This window comes from Thamnophis sirtalis, unplaced genomic scaffold (assembly GCF_051295495.1).
Source record: "Thamnophis sirtalis isolate CommonGarterSnake01/CBP01778 unplaced genomic scaffold, rThaSir2_p1.2 scaffold_6, whole genome shotgun sequence".
Lineage (NCBI taxonomy): Eukaryota > Metazoa > Chordata > Lepidosauria > Squamata > Natricidae > Thamnophis > Thamnophis sirtalis.
The window spans coordinates 34,668,329-34,694,032 of NW_028261386.1; the positions used below are offsets into that span (position 1 = coordinate 34,668,329).

The window sequence follows — 25,704 nt, forward strand, 5'->3', positions numbered from 1 at the left end:
GCATGATTTTTTAAAATATATATTAAAATAATTTTATTGAGGTTTTATTGTAATGATTATATATATATATATATATATATATATATATATATATATATATATATATATATATATATATATATATATATATATATATATATATATATATACACATACATATATATAGAAAAAGAAAAAGAAAAAGAAAAGTGCAGAAAACAGAAAAACAAAAGAAAAATAAAATAAAATAAAAAGGCAACAAAAAGGCAACAAAGACAATAATAAAATTGTTTCCCACCTTCATCACTTTGAACATAAGCTAATATAATAATTTTAAAAGTTTTTAAAAGTTTTTTTTACTTTTTAAAGTTACAAATAAAACACTGTTCTCCCCATAGCCTAATTTTCATCCATACGCAATCCAGAAAATGTTTTTTTCCCAATTCTGATTCAGCAAAAGGTATATTAGTAGTTACCAGAAATATCAATCAAAGAGTTTATCCTTGAAGAAATAGTTGAACTTTATATTCTTTTCACAATTTTAACCTTTAAATTATTCCAATGGCATTGCAGGATTTGATCTTTCATCAATCTTTAGCTTTCAAGAGGCATCTTCAAAGTTTTCACAAGCATACTTTGTAAATTTCTTTGTAAATTATTCTATATACATATCCTTTTCTTGATTTGCCTTTTGTATTCCCATTTTGATCATTTAAATTTTCCATGCCTTCAAACTCTATAATGGCTATGTCAGGCAAATGTTTTTTGAAGTTTTTCTAAAAATTTATCTATTGAAATCTGTATCCTTTCTGAAATACTGAAAGAGTTTCATTTCAGTTATTCCTCATGAGTATATTATTTAATTATGTATTTGTTTTTCAAATCTTATAGTTAAAATAATCCATATTCCAATCTTTCTAGAATCCCACTATGTTTAAAGTTTTTTAAATCTTTTTTTGCTTTTTATCATTTGTATATTATTTTAAATTCATAAATCTCTTCTTAAAATTTGAAATGTCAAACTGAAAGAAGGTAAAACTCATCATGTGTCACATTAAGCTTGCCATTTTGAAGGTATTTAATATCCATAAAATTGTTAAACTAAATATTGAATGTGATTAAAATGTGGTTGACTGGCTTAATCCTTATTAAAGGCTCTGCTGGTGTGAGAGCAAAGATGTTGCCATCAACTCCTGGTGCTCAAATCCATGGGAGACCAGTTTCATTGTCTCCTAATGGGAAGCTGACTTCAGAACATGCATGGGTGATCTCTCATTCTTTCCTTCTTCCGAGAGTTTCAAAGGCCTAGTGTACTGGCCGTGATTTTTTTTATTCACAGTGGTTGAATAAAAGGTGGCGCAGTGGTTAAATGCAGCACTGCAGGCTACTGCTAGATCAGCAGGTCAGCGGTTCAAATCTCACCGGCTCAGGGTTGACTCAGCCTTCCATCCTTCCGAGGTGGGTAAAATGAGGACCCAGATTGTTGGGGGCAATATGCTGACTCTCTGTAAACCGCTTAGAGAGGCCTGAAAGGCCTATGAAGCGGTATATAAGTCTACTGCTATTGCTATTGCTATCTTTTCTGCTCATTTGCAAGGACCCCTTCAGTCAACCACTACTCAACATGATTTCTTATTTGAACTTAGCAGGGTCTTAACTGGGACTATTTTCATGCAAAGCATGCCATCTACTTCCAAGTTGAAGATCTTCTTTGAGAAAAAAAGTTAAGGAGTTGCTGTAGCTCCAAGGGTTTTGTGACTCTCCTGGGACCTCCATGGAAGAGTTAAAGAAGTGCCTAAACCACAACAGCAAATGTCTCTGTTATTCAAACTAACTCTAAAACATGGCACTTTGGAATTAGTACAAAGTTGCTCTCACGAAGTCTAAAATAGTCAGACTAATAAGAAGTGTTTGACTATTTATATATGCAGCAGTATGCTTCTCAAGTGCAAATTGAAGAGATATATTTAGCTTTCTTTTGGGAGTCATGAAATTGGGATCAGATACAAGCCAACTGACACAAGAATTCTCCTATTTCTTAAGCTAAATGAAAACAGAGGAGTAAGCAAACAATGATTAAGCATCCAAGTAGCCCATTCTTTTTGGACAAGCAGCTTCATGCAGAGATCCTGAAGAATAGCCAGTCTTTCAGAACTAAGGGACTTTGCCCCCCCCCCCTCAACACATCTCCATTTCTATTGTAGTTATGCTTGAATTCAGGATACTACACTATTTCCTTCTCCTACTAAGAAAGTGGAACAGACCCTGCTTTTAACTGGATTTTTCAAACCAAGGCCCTGAAATCCACTAAGGCTGACATGAGCTAGACAATCATTTGAATTCCTGCCTATGAAACAATGTAGATATACATCTTTTCCTAGCCTACATTGAACTTGAAGGCTACCTTCCTCTGGTTAATAAGATAACTTTGTGTTTCCGGAGAAATCTTTATATCAGCATGGCTACACGTGGTTTTTGTTTGTTTGGTTGTTTGTTTTTGCTAGATCTACAACTCAAACTCAAAACGGCATTTGCACAGAGTGGGTATGATTGTAGCAACATAGCTTAAGGATGAATGGGGCACACAGATATCACCAGTCTAGCAGTCATTATCACCAGTCTAGCAGTCAGCCCAATTTGATGCTGCTATTTTGGGGCTCTGTGTTCTTAAAATATATATCCCCATCCAAATCTTGGGCCATTGAGAGATGTAGATGTAGAACTCATCATCTGCCATTTGGAGATTGTGAGGTTTTGAATGCGGAAAATCAGACTCAAACTCAGGCCAAACAAGATGAAGGAGCTATTGATTCAGAGGCCATCTGATTTTAGAATTGCATTATCATTGACTTGATGAAGATAGGTTTCACCAGGATTTGATGGTCTTCCTTTACTCTTAGCTCCTGATCAAAAATCTGGTGGAGACATGACTAGAAGGGCTTCTGTCCTGGTTCAGCTGGTGTCGCCTTATTTGGAACAAGACTATTTGAGAGGGACTGGCATTTAGGAACTACCTTTCTCCAGTAGTTTCTGTTATTCTACCCAAATTGCTAAGGGGAGGAGCCTGCTAAAAAGCCTGATTACCAGTAAGAGGGAATTTGGAATGAGCATTGTCTCTAGCATCTTTCCTTCTTTGTAATAGCTTGTCCTCTGATGTAAAGATGGCTTTGCGGAAGCATATGGAAATGTGGCTTTTCTGGAGGGTCTTTGAAGATTATGTTAGGACTATCACAGTCAATAAGTTTAACTTGCTTTTTACATTAATTTAAGAAGAGATTTAATTGGATTATTTTAACATTAGCATGTCTTGTATTTTTTATAAGTACATTCTCTAAGCTGCCTTGAGACTGGTTTCAGATAGCAGATAAATCTCACAAATGAGTAAATAAACAAGGGGGTTGGCTTTGACCAAAAAGTAGCAGAATTTTTGGGGGGTTGTTGGATATAATATAGTCTTTCCTCTTTTGTCTAAGAAATTATGTAGGACCACAACAGTAAGAAGCTTTGTCAAAATAATGGGTGAGAGTCTAGATGTTATGGCTACAGTCTGTCCTTTGTATCATTGGGTACAACATCACAGGCCACAAGTACAAAATAACATACTTTCATTTGACCTCTTGTCCTCCTGCAAATAGCCTCATGTGGAATTTTTAATGGAAATACTCCAGGAAATGGGAGTATATGGGACAATCTAAACAACTAAAAGAATACCGGGGATGATGTTTTAACTGATTAGCTTTGTTGCCTCAAAAAAACTCCTATTAAATAAGCAAACTCTCCTTAGGTTTGCAGCTGTGTGCTGGAAAACCCACCTTTTGAATATCTCCCACTTTGCCCTTCTTTGGAAATATGAGTAACCTGGGAAAATCAGTCCTAGTTCCAGTACAATGCAATGGTTAAGGCATTGGATTGGGAATGGGACAATAAAGCCCATGGCATGACATTTAATCAGCTGTTCTTTCAAAGGATTTACACAGCCCTATTTTCACCCAGAGAGACATGGTGGGTCAGTGGCTAAGACGCTGAGCTTGTTGATCAGAAAGTCAGCAGTTCAGCGGTTTGAATCCCTAGTGCCACGTAACTGAGCGAGCTCCTGTTACTTGTACCAGCTTCTGCCAACCTAGCAGTTTGATAGTACATAAAAATGAAAGTAGAAAAATAGGGACCATTTTGATGGGAAGGTAACAGCGCTCCATGGGCCTTCAGTGTTTAGTCACATGGCCACATGAGCATGGAAATGTCTTTGGATAGCGCTGGCTCTTCGTTTTAGAAAAGGAGATGAGCCCTAGAGCCAGAAATGACTAGCACGTATGTGTAGGGAAACCTTTATCTATTTTCACCTATCTGTCCGCCATCCATAGAGACAACTCTTATTTTAAAGTATTCTCATCCTTGTGTCTGCAATCTTGCAGAAAAATTAGCTCCCAATTTTCAAAAACTCTAACATAAAGGACACTGAGATGGAGAAGGAGAAGGATCAGGGCCAGTGGTGGGATTCTATTTTTTTTACTACCAGTTCTGTGGGCATGGCATGGCTTGATGGGCATGGTAGGGGAAGGATACTGTAAAATCTTCATTTCCTCCTGATCAGCTGGGACTCAGGAGGCAGAGAATAGATGGGGTAGAGCCAGTCAGAGATAGTATTTACTGGTTCTCCGTAATACTCAAAATTTCAGCTACCGGTTCACCAGAACTGGTCAAAACCTACTGAATACCATCTCTGATTAAGGAAGCATACTAGGAGCGGTGCTCAAGGATTGCCTGGATGGAATGGATTCCTCCTCGTTGTGTTGCAGGAACCACCTAAATTTAATTAATAATAATCGGGGGAGAGATATTTTCCTTGCAAATTATACAAATTTCTTGATATAATATTTGGATACAGCTGGAGGTACTAGCTGTCATTAAAGACTAGGATTGGGCTACACATAAAATATACAATAATTTGTTTGACAGCTGGGACTACAATTTTCTCCTGTACGGTGGTATGGCTAAAAGTGATTTGAATCATTTGAAATCCATTGCATCTTACAAAAAACAAGTGTTACTGTATAATTCCTTTAGTTTGATTGGTGGGTCTTGTCGTCGCAATGACACAACATGCAATCTTGGGGGTCCACGGTTGTTGTCGATATCTCTGTTCCTGGATGGTCCTTTTGGACCTAACTGTTCTGAGAGAACAGTGATAAAGAAGAGCATGTCCTGCTGATCTCAGGGGCATCGCAAAGCCCCTGATTGATCCAGGAGAAAGCTCTTCTTGCCAGCTACAAGAGAAGCAGCCAAAATGGCTGCAGAAGGTTGGGACAAGCCTCTGAAACAGAAGCAGTACAGGAGTGTGTCAAAATGGTGAGAAGAATTTTTATTATTAGAGAAGGAAAAACCCAAAAGACTTGGAATTTAAAATAAAATTGAAGACAGAATAAAATAAGCGGCAAATTAACTCTGGTTTAAAACTATCGTGTTATCTTTTCTACCTTAACTTTGTTTGTGTTCTATGGATGGACTTTTTACAAATAACTCTTACTTTTAAACTGGACTGGGCTCTTTTTTTCCTTCTTCTTCTATACTTATTCCATTTTTTGTATTCGTGGATTAAAAGTTTCTTCTCTCGTAAGGCTTGGTCAGAGCATAATTTCTAAACATTTTTTCCTCTTCTGGAGCTTGGAGTTTACAGAGAGAGGCAAAAACAGATGGAAAAGAGGTAACACTGCCATCTAGTGGCTAGAGGCTTGGCAATATCTGATATTACAAAGCTATAGGCTTTGTTTACTGAAAGGTTGAGTGGAAAACGTTTTGTTTATACAGGTGTTCCTTTGAAGGAAAGAGAAAGCTTTGATTTGAAAAACTCCACTGAATTTGTTTGAAACCTAAAAAGTCTTGGATGTTTTGACAGTATTTATAATCTGGAAAATGGCACAATGTGAAGAAGAAAAGGCACTAACTTTGCAAAGAATTTTTTTAGAAATTCAAAAGTTTTAATAATCACAAAGAGAAATGAATAGAGACTTGAAATTATATATCAAAATACAGAAACTATGGGGACAGTGCTGAAGTTTGAGGACAGAGCTCAAAAAATCACAGAGACATATGAAAGTGATAAGAAAATTGTTGACACTGAGAGCAAACTGAGAGTGGAGGGAAAGGACAAGTGTGGAGAGATCAATGAACCGGAACTTTATTTCAGATGTCAGAACATAGATGAAGAAAGGAGAGAAAATTTGGCAGAAATAATGAGAGTAATCTCGGCAGAAGCACTAATGATAACAAAGGTTAAGCTGATAAAAAGATCAGATAGAGGGTTTTGAATCCATATAAGACATGCAATGAACAAGTTCTTAAGAGAAGTCCACATAAGGCTTATCAAGAAAACACTTAGAATACAGACTTTACAAATGGCAAGAGATATTGGACTACACTATTTCTGGAAGGATACAGGATGATGAAATGAAATGTCACAATAAAATTTAGTTAAATGTAGTTAAAGTTTGAGTGCTATATACAACGTAATAATAGCTGTAGTCAAATAAATAATTAATTATGATAACAAAGCATTTATGTATACTAGATTGATAATATGAAATTTTATACAAACTGTAAGTGAGGATTATGGAGATGATGTTGAAAAGCCTTTTTATAAAAGATAAACAATTCTATATAGAATAGAATATAAAGATGTAATATCATTGGATGATTTCAGGATGTTGTAATGAAATGTCATAATATAAATTTACTTTAAATTTAATATGCCTTATGTTGAAAGGATGTAATAATAGTGAGGCTTAATGGAAGTTTAATAATTATAATAATTTGTATACATGTATATTAGATTGATGATACTAATAATGGGAAAAAAACATGGAATTGAAAATTATTAGAGAATGTTATCAATGCTAAAATAATAGAATGACTTAGAATAGGATAAAAATAACTCTTTATTATTGGATATATTGAAGATGATATAATGAATCATTATAATATTAATGGTTATATATTTAGAATACCTTGTCTAAAATGGAGAAACAATAGTGATAATCAAACAAAGGAAGCATAATAACAATGTATACAAAGATATCTTGATTGACAATATGTGAACTTTGATAAAATTCAAGTGATGACTATGGAAAGGACGCAGAAAGACCTTGTAACCAATCGATACACTGTATGTAGTTGAAGAGGCTTTTATGTTATATGTGTTGTGTGTTTGTGTTTAAAAAAATAATAATTCCTTTAGTTCAACCAGCTGCAGCACAAGTGTACATTCTCCAGCTTACAAATAACTCTAAATCCTTACATTTAAATCCTTGCTATTATTCTTACAGATAAAAAGGACAGTATTTTTACATTATGAACAGAAAATTGGAATCCACCTTAATAATATCCATTGGGTTTTTAAAACAGATTAACAGAGTTGGAAGGGACTTTATAGTTCTAGTCCAACCTCTCAGCAAGCAGATGGTCAGAGAGAGTGGCGAGAAAAGTAGTATTGTTGGGATATCATACCTGAACTATACAAATTCAAACAACTGGATGATAGCAAAGACAAAAAAACACAAAAAAACACCATATCATTTTTTTTCCTGCTATCTAGTATTTCTACAGTAGACAGATAGAATATAGGCTAGGGTTCCAAATGATTTGAGAATGGAATTGTATGGGGTGGTTAATATAATATGCTAATGAGCAAAAAATCCTGGGGCCAAATTAAAGCCAATAACCCAAATACATTTTCTCAGGAAAACTGAAACCATTTGCTCAGCCATAAAACATTCAGGGCAGGGAATGCTGATCAGCTGGGAAAAGATACTGTGAGGTGAGCAGAACTTTGGGAAAGCAAAAGAAAGTCACTCTCTAAGAAGAAACATCTTTTATATCCTGTCTGGCCATTAATATAGCATCTGCCTTTAGTCAGCTGTGCCCTCCTGCATGCTTTGCTACACCTCAAAATATTAGTTAGTATGTGCTTCTTATAAAGTGATAATATAATTCTTAGAAATGTTAATAGGAAGTAGCCAGCACCCCAGATACTCTTCATTTTTCTCTTATTTGAGCTGACTCAAACTACAATGTGCTGATCTATTGTTCTTTCCACACACATATCAAGCCTGATTACATCACCCTTGATCGAAGAAAGAACTTGCCTTCTCTCAGATATTTTCTACTTAAGTCACAGGTTGAGGCCAATCAGATAATTACTTTGTTCCCATGGCAGCATGTTTCTAGCCTCACTTGACAGGCATAGTAAGATTATTAAAAGACAAATCTTTCCAAACACTAGTCTTACACAATGTTACACAATGGGAAGGGATAGTAGAGAGCCTTCAGTCCAAAGAGGTAGACTATAGATTAGGAGGGGAACATCTCTGTGTATTAAAGATTTGCAAGAGCAAAAACCCATCTCAGATTTCATTATTGATTAACATTGTTAATTGGGCGAAGCTACTTATAAACTCGTAGAATAAGGATTTTTTGTTTATCATACCAGTATTGACTGAGGTTATTAAGAAGTGTTTGGAAAACAATTTGTCTGAAATGGGTTTCCTGCTTGAGCAGGGAGTTGGACTAGATTTACAGGGGTGTCAAACTGGTGGCCTACAGGCTGGATACATCACATGCAGCCATGCCCATCCCAGCTCCACAAAGGCAAAAAATTTCATGATACGTAACATTACATCAACATGACATGGTGAGTTTGATACTCATGGCCTAGAAGATCTCCAAGATCCCTTCCAACTCTGTTATTCTGTTATTTTACAACTGGGTCTTGTAGTGTTGGAACTAAGATCTTGCAAGCGTGGAGTCATCCCATCTCTGTTCTAATTATATTTCTCAAGTTTATAACATTATTTATTTATTATTTTATTTATTTATTGAATTTATAGGCTGCCCAATCCCGAAGGACTCTGGGCGGCTTACAAAAAAGGGGAAGAAAAGAAAAGGAAAATAAAAAGAATGGTTTAAAATTCACAACACACATTCGTTCTAATCGGGGCTGGACCTTAACAATAAGGTCAACAGGCCCAGGCCTGCTGGAACAGCCAGGTTTTAAAAGCTTTCCTGAAGGCCGTGAGAGTGGGCAAGGCCCGGACCTCTGGGGATAGCTGATTCCAGAGGGTCGGAGCAGTCACAGAGAAGGCTCTCCTCCGACACTGACTGGCTGACGGCATCCGAAGGAGGCCCAATCTGTGGGATGTTATCAGGCGTTGGGAGGTATGTGGAAGTAGGGCTTTAAAGGTAATAACCAACACCTTGAATTGCGTCCGGAGACCAATTGGTAGCCAGTGCAGTTCGCGGAGGACAGGTGTAACACCCAATATCGCTCGCGCGGCTGCATTCTGGACTAGCTGTAGTCTCCGAACACTTTTCAAGGGTAGCCCCATGTAGAGCGCATTGCAATAATCCAGCCTTGAGGTGACAAGGGCGTGAGTGACCGTTTGGAGTGCCCCCTGGTCCAGGTAGGGCCGCAATTGGTGCACCAGGCGAACCTGGGCAAAGGCCCCCCTGGTTACAGCAGACAGTTGGTGTTCCAGTGTCAGCTGCGAATCCAGGAGGACCCCCAAATTGCGGGCCCTCTCTGAGGGGCGTAGGTTTTTGCCCCCCAGAGCAGTTGGGTCCTGAACTACTTGGGTCAAGTCCATGGTTGTCATGGAGGCCATGAACTCCTGTGCCCCATCAGAGTATTCGCCAAGCGATGGTAGGTTAAAGTCCCCCAGCACCATTAGCCTGGGGAACTCCACAGCCAACCCTAGCAGCACAGGCAGGGCTGTCGTGATGCAGCTGGGAGGTAGGTACGTTGGCCTTCTGCCGATTACCTCCCATAGACCTATTAGATCCCACACATTAGGCCTCCTCCATATTCCATCTGCCAGCCAATGTCGGCTGGTGACTACTCGGAGGAGGGCCTTCTCTGTGGCTGCTCTGGCCCTTTGGAACGAGCTCCCCGTGGAGATTCGGACCCTCGCCACCCTTTGGGCCTTCCAGACGGCCGTGAAGACCTGGCTGTCCCAGCAAGCCTGGGGTTGAGTTCCCCCCCCCACTTGAATTTGCTGTGTCTGTTGTGTTTTTAAATCCTCTGTATTGCCTGATTGTCTTTGTCTTACTTTTTGTAACTGTTTCCCTTCCCTTGGCCTTTGTTCAGCCGCCCTGAGTCCCTTCGGGGAATAGGGCGGCCTACAAATTGAATAAATTCCAATTCCAATTCCACGAACAAGCCCACTTGAACCCCTAGGTCCAACTTCAAGAGGAGAGACTCACACCCCACAATCTCTGGCGCAGGGACCCTACGACTTTCGGATGACAACTGCTACCCCCCCACCCCTTTTCTGGTGTCATGGTTGGTGGAGCACCTGGAACCCATCTGGGCACATTTCTGAGAGGGGGACTCCTCCCTCTTGGCCCAGCCAGGTTTCAGTTATACATGCCAGGTCTGCCCCCTTCCCCATATAATATTAAGTCCCAGATGAGGGGAGCCTTGTTCACAACAGACCTGGCATTAAACAATGATCTACTAGCACTATTAGATTTGCCTGAGATCTATTTAGTCTAGCCTCATTCTTACAACAATGGCCAATTCAACTGCGCTTCCAGTTATTTCATATAAATGTTCTATAAAGCAACATAAGGGAGAACCTAAGCAACAGCAAATAGGAGTTTCCTCAGATTCAAGCATTTCCCTTGGTTGGGGTGTGTGTAAAAAGATAATGGGGTTTATCTAGATTCTTGGGGTTTACAACAGTGACATGGGGTGAGATTTATGGCTGATGAGGCAGCACTTTTTTTAGACTTGTGGACTTCAATTCCCAGAATTTCACAGCCAGGCATGCTCAGTTCCGATTTAAAGCGACGGCATTTGTTTTTCTTCTTTGCTAAATAAGTTTCCTTCTTTCTTTTTCTTTTTCTTCTCCCTCCCCCTCGTTCCTCCCACTCTACTTCCCTCCCCCCTCTCAAACACACACACACACAAAGTTGGATTGGAGGGAGTCAGGGAGACCATAGGAGGAGGCAGGAAGCCAGTCAAAGAGCCATACTGGAGCACACACACTTTCCCCCAGTCCCCAAAGGATCAAGCCCAGCTTCACTGATTACAGGTTTGAAAAGACAACATGGCTCTGCCTGCAATCAAACTACACTTGGGGAGGAAGAGCACTTCCCTCCAGCCTTTGCCCAAAGCCCCGCACCAGGAGGATGAAGTTTGAATTCCTTCCCCTCCCTCCAACCCACACGTATCTTTTCCAGCTGTTTCAGAGAGGATTTCAACTCTGCTCTTGCCTGCCATCATGAAAAGAAAAAAAATGTAATAGGAAAAAGGCAAGAGCTGAGGTCAGGCTGAGCTAGTTGCTGCCAGAGTCACCATGGATGACTCTGCTTAACTGTTTAAAAAAGCCTCTAAAAAAGTGCCCTCTACAGGAGGAGGCAGGAGAACGACGTGCCACTCGACCGAGTGGCTGTTGTGTTTCCCTCCCAAAAATTTGATCAACATACCATCACTCAGGCTGGGGGGACAAAACTTACACCCCTCAGAAAGGGCCCGCAACTTGGGAGTCCTCCTGGATCCACAGCTGACTTTTGATCACCATCTCTCAGCTGTGACCAGGGGGGCATTTGCCCAGGTTCGCCTGGTGCGCCAGTTGCGGCCCTACCTGAATCGGGAGGCCCTCACAACAGTCACTCGAGCCCTTGTGATCTCCAGGCTGGAATACTGTAATGTGCTCTACATGGGGCTGCCCTTGAAGAGCATCCAGAGACTTCAGCTAGTCCAGAATGCGGCCGCGCGAGTGATTGTGGGCGCACCACGGTTCGCCCACATAACACCGATCCTCCGTGAGCTGCACTGGCTACCTGTCGATCTCCGGGTGCACTTCAAGGTTCTACTCACCACCTATAAAGCGCTCCATGGTAGTGGATCTGGCTATTTGAGAGACCGCCTCCTGCCAATTACCTCCCTGCGTCCCATCAGATCGCATAGAGTTGGCCTCCTCCGTATTCCATCCGCCAGTCAGTGCCGACTGGCAACTACTCGGGGGAGAGCCTTCTCTGTTGCGGCTCCGACACTATGGAACAATCTCCCCGTGGAGATTCGTACCCTCACCACCGTCCAGGCCTTCCGCACAGCCCTCAAGAACTGGCTAGCCCGTCAGGCCTGGGGATAAGTTTACTTTTGCCCCTCCCGAATGCTGAGTGAATGTTGAGTTTTACTATTTAACTTACTTTTGTGCACATTTCTTTTTGTATTGTCCTACACTCCCTTTCCTTTTTGACTGTAAGCCGCCCTGAGTCCCCTCAGGGAAAAGGGCGGCCTATAAATGTCTAATAAAACAAAAACAAACAAACACTCTGTTCGAGTGACCATAAAACACCTAAAGTCAGACAGACTAGATGAGGCACATTGTTCTCCTGCTTCCTCCTGTAGAGGGCGCTTTTTTAGAGGCTTTTTCAAACAATTAAGCACTAAACAGAGTCATCCATGGTGACTCTGGCAGCAACTAGCTCAGCGTGACCTCAGCTCTCACCTTTTTCCTTTTACATTTTTTTTCTTTTCATGATGACAGTGGTGAGGCTCTGCCTCCCCTGACTGCACGTCCCTGATTTACAATGTTCATGCAGCTTGCTTACCCTACTAAGTATCCGAAGAAAAAAAATTATGCTACATCCTGTTGCATAGAACAATGTTTCTCAACCCCAGCAAATATGTTGACTTCAACTCCCAGAATCATCCCAGCAAGCATACAAGATAATTTTCAGCATCCGTGTGCTCCTTGCTTATTAAAAAAACATTTCCAGCAGCAGGGAATGCTAATTCCAGATCGTTTTGTTCTGTAATATTCACTTTAAATTCTCAGTTCTGAAAAGTTGAGACTGAAGTATCTGTGTATGTGTTGTTCATTATCTGGGTTCTCACAACCATCTGGACTAGACTAAAATAAAAACTAAGTAGTTTGTGTATTATGTATTATCAAGGCATGTTGAGTGAATCAGACCACTGTTTGCCAATATATTGTTTCTTTATTTGGGCATCATATGATATATGAAAACAGCATTTATGTTTGGTTAACCTGGACCCCGTTCCTTAGTATATATTGATATTTGTAGTTCTACTATTGGTTGGTAAACATTCTTCTAGCAAGATAGCAAACTGATCAGACAATAGCTAGTTGCAGTATAAACAGAAGGGACCCCTACTAAGGCTGGTTCAATACAAAAAGGTTAGGTTATCATTATTATAAACACATTCTCACTACAGATGTAATCTCAGCAGGACTGACAAAAAAAGAAAATTATTTTTTTTTATGTAGGAGTGAGAGCCATTTATTACATCCCTACAAGTATTGCAGAGGAATTGGATTTTTTAAAAAAACTGGTCTCCATCAAGTTCAGGTTGAGCCCTGAAATAAATTTTGAGTCACCTCACACCATGAGATGGGTGGCACATAAATTTAATAAATGATAATAATTTTAATGCAAAAATCGGTTGTATACTTGGTTCTTATCTGATAGCCATAGACTATATTTAAAAACCTATGTTTTTTGTCCAATATTAGACCACAGTTAGTACTTTAGGTTAAATCTATAATAAGGTTTACAGTTTTGACCAGGACAGGACCTCTGCAGGTACACTAGGTAGAAGTTGATTGTAACGGATGGCAGAATCATATATATTTTTTTGCTAATTGTGTCACTGTATACATCTAGGCTCTGGAGATCATAAAATAGTAATCTAATATTTATTTACCTGGGTACGTCTCACTGTATTCATTGGGATGTACATAGATACAACTAGACCTATATAGGGTTGAAAAGTAAACATACAGATTAAACGTTATGCTCCTCCAACTCCTACCATATATTATGTTTCAATTGCAAGTCTCTGCAGTAGAAGCAGCATCTTCCAGATTGCAAGGAGAAGTTTCCATGTACTGTCAGGAAACTGCATGAAATGTCTAGAATATATTGTTTTAATAGTCTTTCCTTCCTGCAGAGGTTTGTGATCCCATTTATCTCATCACAAAGATAATGGAACCCAGAGAGAACCCAAATCACGACACATCTAATTTGAGATGAACACCAGATCTAGACCTTTGCCAGCCATGTGAAGCCAGAGATGACCTGAGCAAGTCCATATTTTCTGAGTGGTTTTGAATTCCTGACAAGCTCCAATCCCAAGGAGACAAAGTTGAAATCATCCATAACTAGCGGTATGGATGAATCCACATTCATCCCTGAAATGATATCTACTCCATTAGGAAACTGAGCATCTTAGACCTAACTAAATCCCAAAACACTACGGAATTCCTAGACGTTTGCCATTCAGACAAATCAGCCAACAATAGACACATAGGGCTAAACCATATTTACAGACCATCCAAGAGACAAAGAAACAAAAAGACCAGAACAAATCATCACTAGCAGCCTGTACCCAGACAAACAGGGATTAACACCAAGCAATTAGAATACAATAACCTAATCATGAAACTACTAAGGAAAACAACAACCAATGGCAGGACAAGCCACTTTATATAAACAGGGAGCAAACCCCATACTCACTTTCATGAATGATGCTACCTAGTTGAGTAATGAAACATCTGTAAACAGCGAACCAAGCAACCAACCAAGTTCAGAGCACCAAGGATTCCACAATTCAACCCCAAGCTATACATATTCTCTTCTATCATTATACCATTGTAATACCATTCATCTGTCTTTGGAGTCATACATCAGTGAAGCAGATTAACAGCTGGAGCCTGTTCCCAGTGTGCTCATGCGCAGAGTTGCCAGACAAAGGGAACAGTTAAGAAACAAGGGTCGACTTGGGAGTACGGCCACAGGTGGACAGTGAATGGTCCCTCCCATAGGGAATAAAAAAGGAGCGAAAGGAGAGAGATGTTTTCAGGAGACAATTAGTTCATTCCTGCATTCTTGCCATTATTGCAGCATCTGAAAAATATCAGCCTGGCCACTCTCCAAGCCTGATAAAGGTTGGTAATTGTGAACTATCTTGAAAGACTGTGAATGGGGACTTTGCTGGAGAGTAATTCACTGTACATTAAATAAAATGGGTTTTGTTTCTGCTGGGGAAGTCTAGGTCAGAACAGGATTCCCGCATAGTCCTCATGTTAAAAGCTATGACAGAATTGTTGAGCTGTGCCCTAGGCATATCCTTTTGTGTGTATGAGACTCAACCTGAGAGAGAGTGCCAGTACTCTTTCTTATACATTGTCATGTCTCTATGAGAGAGATACGCCTTTGGAGAAAAAGGGTTTTGGCCACCATCTCATCTTTTGGAGCTTTGTGGCATAAAGACAGATGGAAAGCCCACTATGAAACCACTCTATAATTGGGATATATGTGGGTGTATCCAAGACCAGAAAAGCAAATGTGTATTGCACAATGACTTACTCTCTGCAACATGTCTTCATTTGTTCCTTTTTGTTTGCCTGACTTCTATTCTTTCTAATCCAAAAGGATTCTAAGTGGCTTCCTTATTTTAATAAGATGATTCAACTAACAAAATAATAATAATCTTGGAAATACAAGTATTATAATGAAGCAAATTGCAAAGAAAAGGGTAGCAAATTTTGCCATTAGTTTAGTGCAAAAAATGAGCTGTTTTTTTCTTCTGTAGAATATGAAGCTCTCTTTATATATTCAGGTTACAATCAAGAATTTTATTACGGGGTATATTGCCTGTGTTTGTTATAATTTGTTGTCCTCTGTTTTTCTTAAGGTGCTCAGAAGCTTGTAAGCTATAAATTATCATTTATTCTAATTACTACACAATCCCCTGAGGAAATTAAACTAACAATATGCAGAGCCATATCACAGTGCCAGACCTAACTGGAAAAGCTGAAAAAGCTGAGGAAATTCAAGTAGATAAAAGTGTTTTGGGCTTCATATACTGGGCACTGTTTATGCCCCCCTAGAGAAGCCAAACTCATTCTTTGGGAATTATTGAGTCAAAGATGGATTAAATTTAACGCCTCTAATTTTCTATGAAACCGTCCTTCTAGTAGGGCCCAAGAGATATGCCTCCTCTATTCAGTGCCCATCCTACATGACCTTTCTTCTGAGATCTGGATGGCCATGATCCTCCTGGCCTTCCTAAATGACAGAGGGCAACTAACCCAAAATCTATGGTTTTTTTTGGAGTTGAGAGTTCATTATGAAGTTTCTTGGATACTGCACTATGATTTTTTTTAAAAAGTGTTCTCTTTATACAGTTGTTATTACCATACCATATCTGAAAATATGACCTATCTTGAAACAAGTCCCAGATAAACCCCACTCCAAAAATAAGCCCTAGTTAAGCTCCTCACCATCTGGTTGTAGAAGGCGGGATGAGGTGCAGGTGTAAAAATCAAGCTAGGGTGGTGGTGGGGCAATTGAGGTGCCCCCACATACCCTGCACCCACTTACCTAGGACTGCCACAGCCAGTCCTCCCATGCCCTGACATCTGTTGCACTGCCCAACTTCTTGTAGCTGCTTGTGGACAGACACCACACAGTGCATCCACAGGTGCCGCCAAGTGAAGCAGAATGCCACAGTGCTCATTTTACTGGTGCTACTGCTTGCAGCAGAAAACTGCAAGGCTCACCATGCCAGTGCCGCCAGTAAGATGCCATGAGGCTCATCGTGCCAGTGTTACTGCTCATGTGTGCATTGGCACATCACACCATGCAGCCTCCTGCCGTGAGTGGGGCCACCAGGGTGCCACCAGGGTAACAACCCATGCTGTAAGCAGCAGCACTAGCATGATGAGCCAAGTGGCTGCAAGCAGTCACAGAAGTTGAGCAGCAGCGCAATAGATGTCAAGGCAAGGGAGGCATTGTTGCTGTGGTCCTAAGGTGAGTGGGTAAGACATCCCCTGAAAGTAAGACCTGGTGCTTATTTTGTGCTAAAAATAAATAAATAAGACCAGGTCTTATTTTTGGGGAAACATGGTATTATTTCTGATCATAGGATTCAAATTATTATATTGTGGGTTTTGTGTGCAAGTTGGTCATTAGCTGTACAGATGGACATGTCAATTTTCTAGATGAATAAAATATGTCCTAAACAGAATCATTGATAATAAAATCTTTACATGCTGCATGTATTGCTTTCATATGCACCATGGATTCCAGTCATGCTCTGCATTATATGGACATGCCCAGGAACTACAAGTTCTAGTTTCATGGAGCATCTTCACATATGCAACTGTTAGGGATCTCAAGGAAATGAATTATTGGGGTGGCTTACATTGCCTATAACACTGAATCCTCTCTCTTGATTTTTTTAAAAATAATAACATTGATAGTTTTTATTGTAGGGTGTTTTTAATGTTTATTTTATGGTCTCTTATTTATGCCACCCACATTTTGTGGGATGGACAGAAAACATAAATATATGGTTCTCCTCGGTCTTTTATGACCCAATTTCTCCCCCAGCACTAGCTCAACATTAATACATATGTTGAATAAAAACTACCACAAAGGACCAAAAAAAATACTTAATGAATATGTATTAAAATGAAAAAAAATATGAAATGGATCGCTAAACAAAGCAAATCCTTAATTATGAAAATGGATGTAATTACCAATATAGTTGATTGAATATTTCATGGTCTGTAGAAACGACATGCTTAAACCAGGTGTTTTTCTTTCTAACAATCAGAAAAGAAAGATAGCACTGCATTAGTTGCCCCCGACTTCGAACTGGTAGAGTTAAAGGCAAGTAAAAAGTATCTTCTATTTGTTGTCTTGAGATCTCCTTTGCTTGGGGGCATTGTCTACAAAGAAAACAACTTTTTCTCTGAGAATCAATATCATTCGGGCATGGCTGTATGTGACACAATTATGTTTGCAGCAGAAGAGACTGCTCAATGGAAAGGGCTGAAAGAAACAGAAATCCATTGAAGAATATGAGACTTGTAAAGAAAAAGGAAGACTGGAGACAGACCGGCAGAAAGGAAGAAGGTTGTTCCTCTTGACCTCAGATCGTCATACACATAAACTGGACAAATTTGGACTGAACTTAATGAGTAAGCTTGGAACAAAATGGATCTTTTTTTGGGTGGGGGGAGAAGCAATTGGAAGGCTGTTAGGCAGCATAAAAGAGGAAAAAACAACCTGTATTGTTATGGGGATGCTGAATCAGGATCTGTCTAAAGGGTTTGTTGTCTGTAAAAAGGCAGAAAGTGCTGCCACCTAACCCTTAAGATAAGCTGCCAGACAGTCGTGCCTCAGAAAGTGACTTTGGTGTCTATGACAAAGACAATCCTGCCATGATTTCCCTCTTTCTGCCACTCTAAATAATTAATAAGCTAAGTAACCATTTGCTCCTTTTTCATGACTCATAAAACCAATTACTTCACAGAGCTGGTTCTTTCTGCTTACAACTGTGTAAGAAACACAGCATGATTCTGGTAGCTCCATTTCAAAGAGGATATCCCAGAGCTGCAATCAAAATGACAAGCAGATTGGGCCTTCTCCTTCATGAGCACAGACTGTTGTTTGCTTAGTACAGAAACCAATGATCTAGGAAGGAAGAACAGCACAACAGCAGTTATAAAATTATGCATAATGTGATGAAATATGGAATTTCCCCCCCTTTCCTCTTATGTTTGTAAATAGTTATGAACTGGGCTTTTATCACACAATTACTGACCAAATTATACAAAAAGTCCAGCCTTCTTTTTGCATTCCCTTCCTTCACTTCATGTCCACTCAGTTTTATTCTCCCATTTGTCTTTCCTTTATTCCTCATGTAGCTACCATTATTCCTTGATTTACAACTGCAACTGCAGTTGTAGCAATGCAGTCATTTTTGCTACAGTACTTAAGCAAATCTGGTTACTCCTATTGGCCTTGCTCGATGGAAGACCCACTAAGAAGGTCACAAATAGCAAACATGTAACACCGGCATATTGCGACTACTTGTAAATACCTTAATTCTGTTCTCCTTGACTTTTTCCTATTACTTTGTGTTTATTTGTTAATTTACTTATTTATGGTTTAAGCCATATATACTTACCCCTTCAATACTGTAAAATATGAATTGTGTAATAACATTACAGTACAAAACAGCATAATAATAATAACCTCCACCTTGCCGACTCTGAGGAATATCAATATTCAGCAATGTAACAATCACAAAGGAAAAATTGACCTCTCACATCTGTCGCAGATTAACTGCTTTTCTAAATGGCAAACAGGCTGATGTTTATCTAACCTCAAATGGAGTGCTGTAATGTGAACCTTATAAGGACAGACATTGTCCTGCAACCTCAGATCCTCTGGCATTTGTTCTAAGACAAAACAAAAACAAATTGCTGTGATTTCCCTCCAATTCTCCTCCAATGAAGGTAAGCAGAAATCACCCAGGTTCAGGCCTGGGAACTCCAACAGCCATCTGGAATGCTTGGGAAGGAAGAAACACAGCCATGAAGCAGGGGAATAGTAGCAGTCCTAGCATAGACCTCAAATCCAACAAGATAGACCCTGCTAAACGAGGTCTCTAGTAACCTGCAAACAGCAATAGCAATGGCACTTAGAATTATATATTGCTTTATAGTTCTTTACAGCCCTCTCTCAGTGGTTTACAGAGTCAGCATATTGCCCCCAACAATCTGCGCCCTCATTCTACCGACCTCGGAAGGATGGAAGGCACTTAGAATTATATATTGCTTTATAGTTCTTTACAGCCCTCTCTCAGTGGTTTACAGAGTCAGCATATTGCCCCCAACAATCTGCGCCCTCATTCTACCGACCTCGGAAGGATGGAAGGCTAAATGAATCTTGAGCCTGGTGAGATTCGATCTGCCAAATTACAGGCAGTTGGCAGCAAGCAGAAGTAGCTTGCAGCACTGCACTCTAACCACTGTGCCACCATGACTCATGCCTTCTTGCATAGCAATTCGCCTTTTTTCTGCCCATATAGATCTTGGTGACAAATCAGGAGAGATTTGTTATGGACAGATGTAACATTGCAAAGCAACAGAAAGCCAGTTGCCTGCCTTTCATAATAAGGCCATTAAACCAAAGGTGGACCTGGTCTCAGCCAATCCCAGTTCCATAAAACTAGCCCTCCTGGCATATCTCACTCTGTCCATTGCTATCCTGATCTTCATTTTTTTTATTTTCCTACTGTCATATTCCACCAATTATTCAATTTATACAAATCTAAAGCATAAACGTCAACAGGACCATCTCTACCATATCCCTAATTGACATTTTCAAAGCACTATAGAAGATTGGTGAAGCACAATTTACCTTTGCGGACTCCATGCTGATTTTCTTTCAGCAAGAAAATATGTCTAGCTATTTTTTTCTTTGACTATGCTTTCTATCAATTTGCCCACAACAAATGTTACCCTCACCAATTTATAATTTTCAGTATTTTCCTGAATCCTATTTAAAAAAATATAGTTGTTACATTTGGTACCTTTCTAGCCTTTGATATCAGCCCAATTTGAAGGAGAAGTAAAATACTGTATTGAAAATGTCAACTTTCTTCCAACAATTTTAAAGCACATCCTATTTAGACTGTAGCATCAATGAGGGATGGGTGGGTAGAGGAGGCACAATGAGAGTCAAAAAAAGTCAAGACAGCCAGCACAACCATATGCCCAAAGCAATGACGTGCAGTCAGGGGAGGCAGGGGAGGCATAGCCTCACCACTGTCAATCATGAAAAGGGGAAAAAATGTAAATGGGAAAAGGCAAGTGCTGAGGTTACTAGCTAGCTGCTGCCACACCTTGAATCACTGCCTGTTTAAAAAAGTCTCTAAAAAAGCACCTCTACTATGAGGCAGAACTGCATGCCTCATCTAGTCTGACTTTTTAGGCACTCAAGCAGGTTAAGCGAGGGTTAAGAGCCTAAAAAATCCCGAGGTAGTTGAGGCACGCAGGTCTCCTGCCTCATAGTAGAGGGCGCATTTTTAGAGGCTTCAACTCTGTCATTCTGTTTAAAGCTGCAGCATCGTGCTCACTCTTCCTCCTCTCTTTCTCCATTTCTGATGTCCCCCACCCCCACCCCACGCTCCCTCTTTTCCTTCAAATTTCCTTTTTTCTTTAATAAATGCAATGCTCAGGCATTCTCTCCTCTCCCGCGACACCCCACTGACTAAAGCACTTTCTTTCGCCGCCTGAGCTCGTGGCAGAGTTCAGGCAGGCTGCTGCGAGCTCAGGCAGGTGAAAGAAAGTGCTTTAGTCAGTGGGGTGTCAGGGGAGAGGACTGCCTCACCAGCCATAAACTTCACTGCACGTCACTGGCCCAAAGGCCTGTTGCTTTTTAACATGTCACAACATGAATAAAGAAAATAGGACTTTGATTTTGGAGTCACAGACCTTATCTTGACTGTTTTTAATCTCCCATTTCAGACATCCCTGGATTTAACCTAAAATTTAATTTCTTTGTCAAACATACCTAGTTTATATGGAGTAACTGAAGTTCCTCATTATTACAGCTTCTCCTTTTGTTTTTTCATCATCTCAAGATTATTCTTAGCAATTGATTAATTGCATTTTTCAAGATCTAATTTATATTTGTGACCAGATTTCCATATATATTACTTCTGAAGAGCAAGCTAGTCTTCCATTGTTTTCTAGTATCTAACAGAGAAAAGAATATATATAGCTCATGGTTGAACTTAGGAACCTTTGATGCTTTCTGAGCTTGGTTGTTTTCCTGCAGATGTTTCATTACCTGACTAGATAACATCATCAGGGCACTCCATAGAGTATGTTCTGAAACATCTCCACCATTGTGAACCCTATGTGGCTCAGAACCTGTGAACCTTTCTCCAAAAATCAGTTAAAAATGTTTTGTTATGTTTTAAATATTATGCATTAGCCGTCTGATTCCATTTCTGTCCAAATGAAGCTTTTACACCTTGTGCAAATATGGATTTCTCCCTGAGATTTCCTGGTGCCCAACAAATCTAAAGCTCTTTACCTGGCACCATTATTGCATCCAACACCTTCCCGGCTTTCCTTTTCCACCTGGCACCACACATGAAGCAGAGAATTCCACCCTGGCAAGCCACATTGGTTATCTATCTATCTATCTATCTATCTATCTATCTATCTATCTATCTATCTATCTATCTATCTATCTATCTATCTATCTTTCTCTCTTTCTCTCTCTCTCTCTCTCTCTCTCTCTCACACACACACACACACACACAATCACTCTCTCAACACACTCTCTCTTTCTCTCTCTCTCTCTTAACACACTCTCTCTCTTAACTCTCCCTCTTCCTCTCTTCTCTATCTATCTCTCTCTTCTCTCTCTAGAAAATAGATAAGAGGCTATTTTCCAGCCAAATGTTACAGTGAACAGTGAAGCGATTTTACTGACATTTAACTATCTGACATATAAAAAAATATGACTTGTGTAAATGCTAGTGGAAAAATATATTTACTAATGAAATCATTTCAAGCAAATTGGGATTTCACCCCAGCTTTCTGGCAAAATTCCAGAACTGGTAATTATATTCCCGCTATTTGTATTTCCCTTTGGAATTTCTCTCACACAAGTTAGGGCTTGGTTTCTATTTTAAACAAGTTCATGCTTGTCAGGCTTCAAAAAAACAATTTCCAACAGAAATGTAGGGAAGCTCTGGGAATAAGTGATGCAGAAGATGAGCACGCTTGAGGAAAAAAAGGTGAAATACAGAAGCTAAGGAGTGCAAGTTAAGTTTCAGCATGTATGGGCTCTACATGGGGTTGCCCTTGAAGTGCATCCGGCGGCTACAGCTAGTCCAGAATGCAGCTGCGCGAGTGATAGTGGGCGCACCGCGGTTCGCCCACGTTACACCCGTCCTCCGCGAGCTGCACTGGCTACCTGTTGGTCTCCGGGTGCGTTTCAGGGTACTGATGACCATCTTTAAAGCACTCCATGGTAGTGGATCTGGGTACTTGAGAGACCGCCTTCTGACGATCACCTCCCTAAATCGACCAATTAGATCGCACAGACTGGGCCTCCTCCGAATCCCATCTGCCAGTCAATGCCGACTGGCGACCACACGGAGGAGAGCCTTTTCTGTTGCAGCTCCGACCCTGTGGAACGATCTCCCCGTTGAGATCCGTACCCTCACCACTATCCAGACCTTCCGCGCAGCCCTCAAGATCTGGCTCTCCCAGCAGGCCTGGGGATAGGTTCCCAATTTACCCGCCCGAGTGTTTGATTGCTGAACGAAAGTTGTGTTTTTACTATTTTTTTCTTTGTTCACATTCTGTGTTGTTTTGACACTGCACCCCCCTCCCTTGTGGTTGTAAGCCGCCCTGAGTCCCCTCAGGGAAAAGGGCGGCCTATAAATCCCAATAAACTCAAACTCAAACTCAAACTATGGGGAAAACAATTCTCACAATTTTTAAGGAACCACACTTGCTTCTGTGCCATACAAATTAAAACAAAGTATATGGTTCCTGTTTAATAGCTCATAATAGTTATTATAGCAAAGTGTAGGCCTCGGTCATCCTGATAACAATGTTCCTTGATTATAATTACATAAATATAATTGTCCCCTCTTTTTTTCACTTCAACCTACCTGTAACGGTAGGTGAGAGTGATTTGGGGAGACAGGAGGAATAGTTGCAGAGTAGACAATGGTCAGATAAGTAGCAACTGAGTCCACAGAAGGAATGTTGGTTTGACAAACATTTCAGAAGGAATCTTCTTAGTTTCCTATAAAATTTAGCGGAAGAAAAAACTTTCAGCCTTATAAGATTCTGTTAATGTAACCTTTCAATAGCATTAGAGCTAGTATTTCTGATTGGGCTTCTTGTCTGGAATACCTTGCAGTGTTATTGTCAAAATTAAAAAAAAATCTGATGAACTTCAAAGTAAAGCTGCAGACATTAAGATTGAACTCAATACCTTAATGGAGAATATAAGTATAATAAGAATGCCCTGTTAGAGAGATGTGGGATGGCCAAATGGCAAATATAAAGCAGTGGTGGTGCAGTGGTTAGAATGCAGTACTGCAGGCTAATTCTGATGATTGCCGGCTGCTTGCAATTTGCCAGTTCGAATCTCACTAGGCTCAAGGTTGACTCAACCTTCCATCCTTCCAAGGTTGGTAAAATGAGGACCCAGATTACTGGGTCAATATGCTGACTCTGTAAACCACTTAGAGACAGCTGTAAAGCACTGTGAAGTGATATTAGTAGTATAGCCTTTATTGTCATTGTACAAAATAAATATAACAAAATAGATTATATATGTGTAAGTGCTATTGCTACATAAATGAAATCTTTGTCACAGATTATTATTCACAAATAATTTTCAAGTCAATTGGTATAGAATTCCCTGTGATCTTGCCAATTTCCTCATACAGTGCTACAATTGTCTTAATTTGCATTAATTATTAATTATTTTAATAAACTGTTTTAATCTGTTAATAATTATTGATCACATTGCGAGCTACTGTACATATGATGGAACATTAGAGGGGGATATTACTAGGACTAGGCTATGGAAAATTGGAGTTGGAAAATTAGGATTCAGGTAGTCCTCAACTTATAACTATCTGTTTAATGATCATTCAAAGTTACAACAACACTGAAAAAAGGGACGTACAGCCAGTACTCACAATTAGAAGCATCATAGCATCCCCATAATCGTGTGATAAAAATTCAGGTGCTTGGTAATTGACATGTGTTTATGACAGTTGCTGTGTCCTGCGGTCACATGATCATTATTCACAATCTTCTCTGCCAGCTTCTGACAAAGTCAGTAGAGCAGAGGTTTTAAACTCAAGGTCTGGAGGCTGGATCCGGCCCATGGGATGCTTAGATCTGGCCCGTGAGGCCACCCTGAAAACAGCAAAGAACCTGCCTGTGGTGCCTCTTCCAGCAAAAATGGAGCTAGGGACAGCTGCAGGCAGTCCTCCATTTTTGCTGGAAGAGGGTTGCAGAGGGTCGCAGCTTGGGAGCCCATTTTTGCTGGCAGAGTGTTTGGATCTCCAGAGGTGCCCCTGATAAAAGTGCCTACACTGATCCCCCAAGATGATTGGGGGGGCGGCACAACTCTGATGTGGCCCTCAATGAAATTGAGTTTGACACCCCTGCAATAGAGGAAGCCAGGTTGGCTTAACGACAGCACATTTCACTTAACTACATGGTTTGCTTAACAACAGTATCAAAAACATTTGTAAATCAGGCACAAATTACTTAGCAACCGCTTTGTTTAACAACACAAACTCTGGTCCCTATTGTGATCATAATTCAAGGACTACCTGTTGTCAGAAGAAAAAAACATGTAAGCATAAATCAATACCAAACTAGAATTAGCAATAAGTAGCAAGCAAGGAGTCAGGATCAAAAGAACTAAATGTGATAATGGGCAATTAATCCATGCCTTACTGAAGTCCAAGTAAACTATATCGACGGCATTCCTCTGGTCCACTAATCTTGTCACTTTTTCAAAGAATGCAATAAGATTAGTCTGGCATGATCTGTTTTTTGAAAATAAGAATGTACAGTACATCAGCATTTTTCAAACTAAGAATACTGGGACTTGAAGTTCAGACATCTTAACATTCCCAAATTCAAAAAACACTGATCTATATCATTGTTGTTGAGTAGACACTGAGCTGCCAATCAGTGCTTCTTGTCTCCTCAACTGTTGTCCAATCTTAAATTCTTATGGCGAAATTTCAAAACTTTTTTCTTTAAGTTCCAAAGGTGCTTTTTCAAGAGGCAACTTCAGTTCTGAGCTGAAGAAGCTCCTTGGATAAGAAGGGAAATGTCT

The 25,704-nt window shown here is 40.0% G+C and overlaps 1 long non-coding RNA gene across 1 annotated transcript in view; it reads right to left on the minus strand.

The window, feature by feature from the left end:
- LOC148044938 (uncharacterized) overlaps nt 1-25,704 on the minus strand; it is an 82,028-nt gene that overhangs the window by 54,040 nt on the left and 2,284 nt on the right. The window contains exon 2 of the long non-coding RNA XR_015696919.1: nt 17,547-17,612. This is a non-coding gene — a long non-coding RNA (uncharacterized LOC148044938). The remainder of the gene's footprint in view (nt 1-17,546; nt 17,613-25,704) is intronic.